A 9,093-nucleotide genomic window follows, 5' to 3' on the forward strand; every position below is an offset into this window, starting at 1 on the left:
CCCCTCACCTGGCAAAATGAGCAGACAATGAGAGAGATGCCAGATTCACACTCCCATGAAAGCATCAGTTATCTGGGTAAAGAGAACATAGCATAACACAGTCGACCCTTCCATACCCATAGTATAGCAGTAAACAAATAAGACTCAGATGAAGTTAAAACAATCAGACAAACTAATAACTCATTTAACTTCCCCGAGTGTACACGGACACGCTCAGTGTTAAATGAACCGTCTGTCAGGTGACCTGACGTCAGACCGCCGGGAGGTGGCGTCAGAGTTCAGAGTAACTCAGAAACAGAGAGACCCCAGAAATCACTCCAGGTAAGTTCGACCTGACGAGTCTGTGTTTGGAGTCTGTTAATTCAACTAATTAATGAACATATTTAATTAACTCATTCTGTTTGTTTTATTAATTATTCAACTTTAAAGTTTCGCTGATTTAAAACTGTGGAAACATTTTTATAAACCAGGAGATTTATTTATATTTATAGACTTCAGATTTTATTCCTGATGATTTTTTAATGACATTTTCTGCTGTCATGTAAAATAACTCGTGACGTCAGAGAGGAGTTATTTTCATATTAATTTTATTAAAGTGTCAAAGAGCAGGATTTTAAACGGTGCAGACACACAGACAGGCTGAGCTCATCTCTGACACACAATCAAACTCAATCTATTAAAGTCGTTATTTATTCAGTTAACGGCAGGTGACCAGCACGCGCACACACGCGCCCGCACATAAAGACAGTACACAGAGACAGAGAGGAAAAGTTACAAGAGTTTTATTTTCTAATGACATGTGAGACAGACAGACAGAGGGACAGACAGACAGACAGACAGACAGAGGGACGGTATCCTAGCAGAGAGTGTGAGAGTGTGAGCGCAGGGACGAGCAGGAGGGAGGAGGGGTTATCCAGCCTGAGCCTGAGCAGCCGTCACTGCCCCGCACTCTGTGTTCACCTCCGCTCGGTGCCGGACGGAAATAACTTTAAATACTTTTTGTTTTTTTGAGGTTCCTCCGGAGCACAGTTCCCCGGGACTCTGTGTCCTCTCTGACCACCACCCCGACTCTTCTCTCGCACTTTGTGCCCGGAGCGCGGACAGAGGAGTTACCAAAGTCCCGGAGCCGCTCCAGAGATGGTGACTTTACGCACGGGATCTGAGGCAGTTTGAAGTGACTCCTCTGGTTTGGTCTCTAACTCTTCATCCTCATCTTCATCATCAACATCGCCCTCAACACTCTCCAAGTTTGCCTCGGACACGCGGCGGATGCCGAAGAAGTGAGTCCAGGTAAGAGACGTGCAGCTGCATCAGTGTGTGGTCAGCACCGGGACCGTGAGCCGGCGCGTCCTCCGGGCTGCTTGTTTTTATAAAGTCGCTGTTATCAGTGGTGCGCAACGAGCCGCGATGACAGCAGCAGAGTCAGCCTCCATCAGAGTGTGTGAACCTGCAGCCTCACCGTGATTAGACCCGGCCGACCCCACATGACCCGCCGCCACTCACCGTTATCTTTTTAAAAAGAAAAGCTCTGCAGACTCTTCATGAATTAATATACCTGCTGTTTATAGATTTTATTATCCACTTAAAATTAGATCAGTTCTAAAATAACGCATTAAAGCAATTTAATAATAAAACAATAACCAGTTATGATGATAATTACTGTTAATTATTGATCTGTTCTATTGCACGTCTGTCCGTCCTGGAAGAGGGATCCCTCCTCAGTTGCTCTTCCTGAGCTTTCTACCATTGTTTTCCCTGTTAAAGGGTTTTTTTGGGGAGTTTTTCCTGATCAGCTGTGAGGGTCATAAGGACAGAGGGGTGTCGTATGCTGTAAAGCCCTGTGAGGCAAACTGTGATTTGTGATATTGGGCTTTATAAATAAAATTGATTGATAATAACAACAACAACAATAATAATAATAATAATAATTATAATAGTATCAGCTGTTGCTGTGCTGGGGCCTCTCTCTGTGACACACAGATAACTTATTAAAATATCCTTTATTTCCCCCTCATAATAACAATAACAATAACAATAACAATAATAATAATAATAATCACCATCATCATCATCATCATCATCATAATAATAATAATAATGATAATAATGACATAACATTTAAACACACTAAATACGGTGTTTGTGACGTGTGAGATGGTTGTGATTTTTTCACCACTAAAAAATAAAAATGAAATAAATTAAAACATAAAATCTGTGCTCCTCCAAACACACAGATATCAACAGAAATATGACGTAATGTTTTAATTCATGCATTCACATGTTTTTCCAGCTTTACTTTAAATTTAATATCTCAGGTTAATTTAAGCACAAAAGATGAAACTATAAAGAAAAGCTGTGTGTGTGTTTGTGTGTGTGTGCAGCCCTGTCATACAACATTAACAGAAGTATTTCAGCCACAAAATATTTTCTACAGAAACTGTTTACAGACATTCAGAAAGTCTCTGTGCGTAAAAACAGTTTGACATTAAATCATCAGAGCTTTTAATGTCCGCAGAATTTTAGTTTAAATTCAAAATTACTTTATAGAGTTTAATTTAAAGAGTTTAGCGGATCTGTGAGCTCCTGTCCTTCAGTCCCTCCGGACTCTGTGGGATCACGCCTTCAGTGGTCTCCTCTCTGCGGACACGCAGCCGTGGGTCTCCCTCTGTCCAACACCGTGAACGCTCCGCCGGACGGGCTGTGCGCGCCCCCGGCACACACACACACACACACACACAGACACACACACACACACACATTTGAGCCCGTAGCAGATCTGCGGTGCCGTGAGTGTCCCGCACTTGTTCCGGGACATAACGGAGAGAAGCGGAGTGTGGAGGAGAGGAAAAAGGAGCGTGTTCAGGGCCGGAGTTAACAGTGTGTGCGCGGAGGTCACGGAGACTGACCCCTGAAGAATCCGTGAGTCATACATGAAAATAGACCCGGAGTCCTCACACGGACCCTCTGGGAGACAATACCGAGGGACAACAGGAGACAGAGACAGTGTCCCTGTGCGGAGACACGGTGGACACTTTAATCTGTGAGTTTACTTCTGTCCTCGTGCTCTCTGTTTCTGTCGGCTCCGTAAAGTTTGGCGCGTCTTCAGTAAAAAGTGTTTCACGTGTCCGTCCTGCAGCCCGGTGCAGAGGCAGAGAGTGTGAGTGTGACGTTAACTGTGGGTGTGTGAACCGGAGCCGTGCGCGCAAGGGGGGCAGTTTGTGATCCGGAGCTGAGAGCATGAGGACCGGACAGGTCTGGCTCCGGTGTGAGGGTTGAGGGTGAGGATGTGACGGGGGTACAGGAGGACAAGGCGCACCGCGGCGGCCTGGGACGGGCTGATAGACACACATGAGGGTGTTCCCCACATTTAGAGCCGCACTACACCTCAGAGATAAGATGCTGCTCCGCTGCAGATAAGACACAGAGCCAAGTCACACGCGCTCAACAAAAATATGTGTGTGTGTGCAGAATGAAATAAAACCAGAGGAAAATAGTTGGAGTGATAACCTGAGCCACCTGTCTTATTTCACACCATCAGCTGTGGCAGTGTGTGTGTTCACAGGTGTGTGTGTGTGTGTGTGTGTTGCCAGGTCGGACCTGCAGCCCACAGGCCTGCACACACTAAATCACTATTTCCAACTTTCCAACAAGTACTTTAATTGTTGGGACCGCGGCTTATAGCGCCCCCCCCCCCTCTGCTGTAAGTGAGAGTGTCTGTCTGAAAAACAATCCGAGCTGGGGGTGGTGTGTGTGTGTGTGTGTGTGTGTGTGTATGTGTGTGTGTGTGTGTGTGTGTGTGTGTGGCAGAAGTTGATCTGCTGTGGCATGTTGTTTGCAGCAGGTGCTGCAGGCTGAAGTTCCCTCATAAGGTAAAGTGGCATCAGAGCGTCCAAATGGCAGACTTATATATAGGCTGCCAATTCAGCACATTGTCCCCATGGACGCGCTCTGTGCGCTGTGTGACGGAGACCTGCAGCTTCTTTCTTTCTTCTTCCTGTTCCTGTGTGTGTGTGTGTGTGTGTGTGTGTGTGTGTGTGTGTGTCCGCGCTGACAGCACGGCCGGTCACTGTGTGTCTGTTATAATCCGTGTGCGTAAAATGCTTCTCATCTCTGCGGCACATTTTCCTTTAACTCCACCTGTCAAATAAAAAAGAAAACATTCAAATAAAATACAAGATAAAAAATATAATTTATTATTAATAGTAAAATAAATAAATAAATAAATCCTTCAGATTAATCTTTTCTCTTAAAAATAAAATACATGTTTATTTTTGGGGCCTGCAGCTTCACACATACGATTTCATTTAATTTTCAGATTTAATAAAAACACACACACACACACACACACACAGGCCGAGCTCAGGTCTGATCCTCATGCCTGGAAACGTCTCCATCACTCACGTTATTCTGATACGTCACATGTGGAGTCTGAGGGGCCTCTTCCTCTCTTCCTCTGTCGGGGCCCGCGGGGACTCTCAGCCGCTCACAGAGGCTACGGGCAGTCAGAGGGGCCAAAGGCTAAGAGATGCGACGGCTGACAGAGGAGGAGGTGGAGGAGGAACACTCTGAATTTTACATCTTCAGACAAAATAAATCAGATGAATTTAGAGTTTTAGGAATCATCATCATCATCGTCTTCGTCGTGTTTGACCCCTGCAGCATGGTTGTTATTTTACCCACCCCCCCCGCCTGTGGAGCGCAGCGCCTGTCTTCCCTCTGACCACGGTGTTGCACATTTAAGTGTTTCCATATGTTGTTTTTTTGAAGATGTCGTTCACCTTCATCGGAAAACCGTCACTCTGCCATTTTAAGCCTGCGGCCGCTCCCAGAGACTCCTAATTATTTGTTGTCGGGCTCTTTGAAAAAGACACCAGCCCCTAAATTGGACATGTGTTGTACAAACACAAATTAAACATTTAGGCCTAAGTATTTCTCCCCGGGTCCTAAGTGCATATTAGTCAGCCTATACTTATCTCTGGCCCCGCGGCACGCCCAAACTGCAGTGCCGCTGCCGCCGCCGCTGCTGAAAAAGAAGGAAAGGCTGAGGCCCCGAGAACAAGCACTGAGAGCTCGCTGGCAGATGCCCAGGAGTTTCTCAACCACAATGCGAGCTGAGGTGTGTGTGTGCACATACAGTGTGTGTGTGTGTGTGTGTGTGTGTGTGTGTGTGGACGTATGTATAGATTTTGTGTCTTTTTTGATTTTCAACGTAAACAAATGTGTCAGACGTTCCTGTGTGTGTGTTTGATGTTTTACTCAGAGTGTGGAAGTGTGTGTGTGTGTGTGTCCTTGCACACAGTGAGGTGTGTAGAATACAAAGCGTTTCTCGGTGTGTGTCCTGTGATGTGTCCTTGTCGTGTGTGTGTGTGTCTACACTGGGTGGCCTCTCCGCCTGCCACTCTGCATGTACGTACATTGTTGACTGTGTGTGAGTGTGTGTGTGTGTGTGTTTGTGTGTGTCCTGCTGGGTGGGTGCACGTCTCCGTGGATCCCTCCTCTGTTCTCCAGCGGCGGCACATAACCTTGGAAACAGCTTCCTCATTTTTCCCCGAGCGCAGAATAAGGAGGGGCGGCGTTGATTCTCCTCTCTGCTCTCCGTCTGTGAATGGTCGGGGTAACCTTTCCTTTCTGCAGCACCTGCTCCCCACCATCCAATTTCACAGCTCAGAATAAGAGCTCACCTGACACACACACACACACACACACACACACACACACACACACACACACTCCTCCTCCTTCACTTCTTTACATGCAGGGTTATGGCAGCATCTTTGTTCAGCGCTGCGCGGCGTCCTCCACACAGCTCATGTTCGAGTTCATGAAGTTCATCCTCTTCCTCGCCTCCTTTCTCTGTCTGACTCTTGTTCTTTGGACACCAGGGTGTGTGTCAGCGCCGTGGTTTGTGACGGCGGCAGCATTAACAGTGGCCATTATGTACCTGCAGAGGACTGAGTGAGTGGTTTACACAGTGCGTTTGACAGATGACTACTGCAGTGTGAACACAGCCTCAGAGCTGGCGTCCTGCCTGCACAGAAAATAAAACTCACTTCCAGATTATCGGCCGTGGATGTTGGTGTGTTTTCTGTTTTTCTGACAGTTTGTGTTCTGTGAGGAACTTGGCTCGGTTCTCTGTTACTTTTCCTCAAGTGGAAAAACTCCCCATCACCCTCTGCAGCAGCTCGCCCCTCCCCCGCCTCCTTAAAGCCTGTTTTTATTTTTAATGTAGAGACTCGGGAACATGAAATAATTCCTGGAATGCTCTGAACTAATCCGAGTCATCATGTATGTACATACAAGGCACTGCAGGGTGGGACGGTGGTTTAGTGAAGCCAGGTCGAGGTTCGTTCCTGCATCCTGACAGGAAGTCATCATGAATCACTGGTAAAGACAAACTAAAGGACGAGCAGCGAGATGACTCGGGCTTTATTTTACATGTGGTCCTCTGGCGTCTGAAACTCTCAGCAAACATTTTGATCTGACGCTGAACGCTCCCAAAATGATGTGCCCTTTAGACCGGGACACAGAGAGGGAGGGAAGGGTCCCAACATGATACCATTAACAGTCCTCCTGTCAGGTTATAGTGCAATCAAAAGTTTAACCACCCTCATGAACTGATCCGTAGAAACAGTCAGATGGAGGTTTAGTGTTTAGAATAAATGAAGACAGGAAGTAGATTTAATGTTGACTCTTTTCTCTAAGTATGAAAACTGAATGTTGACTTTTGTCTCAGAAGAAACAAAACTAAACTCTTCAGGCCTTTCTCAGGATATTATTCATCATTGTGTGGTCATGTAAATCTCATTATTAAAACTTTATTGTTTCAGGAGGCCCGATCGCTGTTTTTTCTTTCTCTGTTTCATTTGACGAGTGTCGGAGCGTCTCCAGGAGCTGCAGCCCAAATCAAACATTAAAAAATGAATATCTAGACATTAATTAAATATTAAAAAGTGTTATTGTGGGTTTGCTGGTTTCACAGATCAGATTCAGACTGTTGGTGTTTGTGACGAGACTTTGGAGGAACCAGGTGACACTGCTGCTCTTTATCTGTCGTCAGTCACTGAAGCTTTGGTGATCACTCTGCTCCTGATGGTGTTACAGAGACAGGAATGTGTCATGTGTCTGTCCTGTTGTCCTGCCAGTGTGTCCTCTGATGGAGGTGAGGACAGACGTTCAGAGACGTTGAGTGTGTGCTGGCTGATGTGAATATTGGGAGTGAATGCCCTGAGATGACTTGTGACTACAATAACAGCCTGCAGTGTGCTTAACGTGATGCAGTGAGTCAATACGGGACGGCGGCTGTCGTGAGCAAATACCTTGATCCTGCTTGAGATCAAGATGGGTGGGGTTTGATCTATAAGACAATACCAGAGCCTCAAAGTTTTGACAATCGAATCGAAGTGTTTGAAGGAACATTTGCTCATCTATTGTGTGAGTGACAGCCCAGCTGGCTCTCATAAACCCCACCCCTCTGGCACTCCCCGCAGGTTAAAACAAACAGGAGAAGAAGTTATTTGCTCTTCGTTTTAATAAAAAAACTCTCATGCTAATGTTGCAGGAATCTCTCGGCTGCTTGGCTTGTGAATTTAATTTTTCACTTCACCTGCTGTTGACAAAGATTTTGAGTCCAACTTCAGCACCAGTGAGTCTGTTCAAGGACGGAAAATAAAAAGATATGTGCTGGAATATTTGTGGCGAGGAAAAGGCCTCCTGAGCTGTTCCCATGCACACGCACACACATGCACACACACACACACACACACACACACACACACACACACACGCACACACACAAAGAAACAGAGCTGACAGTACTGTCACATCGTTTAGCAGAGGGGAAGAGACGCTGCTTTCTATTGAACGTGACTCATTGAATTTAATAAACAGCCTGACGCTGGAAACAAGGACGCAGAGTAAGTTCAAGTATCTGGAGGAGATAAAAGCCTGCGGAGGAAAAAGAGGGCGTGTAACCTTCACCGTGACGGTTGTTTAGAAGAGGAGTAGCGCCGTTTGTTTCATCGTTAGCATCCAAACATTTAGTGTTGGACATGTGAGGGACACGTTACTGAACAGATGGTCCAAATCGAAGCAGCTGACGCTCAGATGACATCACTGTGACTTTAACTGTTTCGGTTGAGCTCCAAAAAATGTTCAAACCTACGAAACATATTTTGAACTGACGACAGCATGATGCAACTCAGTGGTGTCTTTTCATCAGATCCTGATTGATGTCCGCATCTGTCACACGCCCAGTCTGTAATGCAGGCTGTCTGTTAAAACCCTGATGACATCACCATGATGTCATCAGGGTCATTGTCTCAGACGTTACTCCTCATAAAGTTGGTGGACTGCCCCTTTAAATCTCCTCTGTGTTCTGATTCAGTATAAAAGTTAATAGAAGAATATTTTCTCCCTTTGTTGAAGTCATTTATGATGTTATGATTTTACTTAGTTCATTTCTGCTGCGTGACGTTTACATGTTCACCAATTAATAGATCTTATTACATCTACCCTTTACATGAAGTCTGTGCTGTTAACGTCCCTCTCCATGTTTCAGTCCCCTAAAACGTCCGACCTTGTTGACACTGACTCGTATATCTGTGCAGCCTTTGGCACTTTTGAGGTGTTTACACATTCCTCTCCTGAAGAGGGCGATGTCTGTGCGCTCTCCTAAAACCTGAGAGTCAATCGTATGGCGAGCAGCTGGGTTTGTTACGACACAAACTGAAAAGCCAATCAGTGTCTGATGTGCCGGACGGTTCAGCAGAAGGAAGATGTGAAAGCTCATGACACCTAAAATAAAGATCTGAGTCAGATGGAACAAATCTTCAACAAATTCTCATCAGAGCTCTGATATATAATGACATCATAACAATGTGAACACAGCAGTGGCGGTGGGCGGAGTCAGGCGCAGAATTTCTCAATCATGAGCTCCTGTCTGTCTCAAAACTGTGACGTTATCAGGTATACAGACCTGGAGCTACTCCACAGACACTGATGGAGTGTTATTGTCAATCAATCAATCAATTTTATTTATAAAGCCCAATATCACAAATCACAATTTGCCTCACAGGGCTTTACAGCATACGACAT

General features: G+C 45.6%; 1 protein-coding gene across 6 annotated transcripts in view; it reads left to right on the forward strand.

The window, feature by feature from the left end:
- Positions 1 to 679: 679 nt before the first annotated feature.
- The window catches only part of LOC126408596 (transcription factor SOX-6-like), a 138,020-nt gene continuing 129,606 nt past the window's right edge, over positions 680 to 9,093 (forward strand). For 2 of the 6 annotated variants that reach the window (XM_050074247.1, XM_050074248.1), the window contains exon 1: positions 680 to 1,290. The gene's annotated coding sequence lies outside the window, so the exon portion shown is untranslated. Of the gene's footprint in view, positions 1,291 to 2,460; positions 3,041 to 6,979; positions 7,160 to 9,093 lie in introns of those variants that run through there. The other 4 variants (XM_050074244.1, XM_050074245.1, XM_050074243.1 and 1 more) reach the window with 4 other exon arrangements.

This window comes from Epinephelus moara, chromosome 20 (genome assembly GCF_006386435.1).
Source record: "Epinephelus moara isolate mb chromosome 20, YSFRI_EMoa_1.0, whole genome shotgun sequence".
In the NCBI taxonomy this organism is placed as follows: Eukaryota; Metazoa; Chordata; class Actinopteri; order Perciformes; family Serranidae; genus Epinephelus; species Epinephelus moara.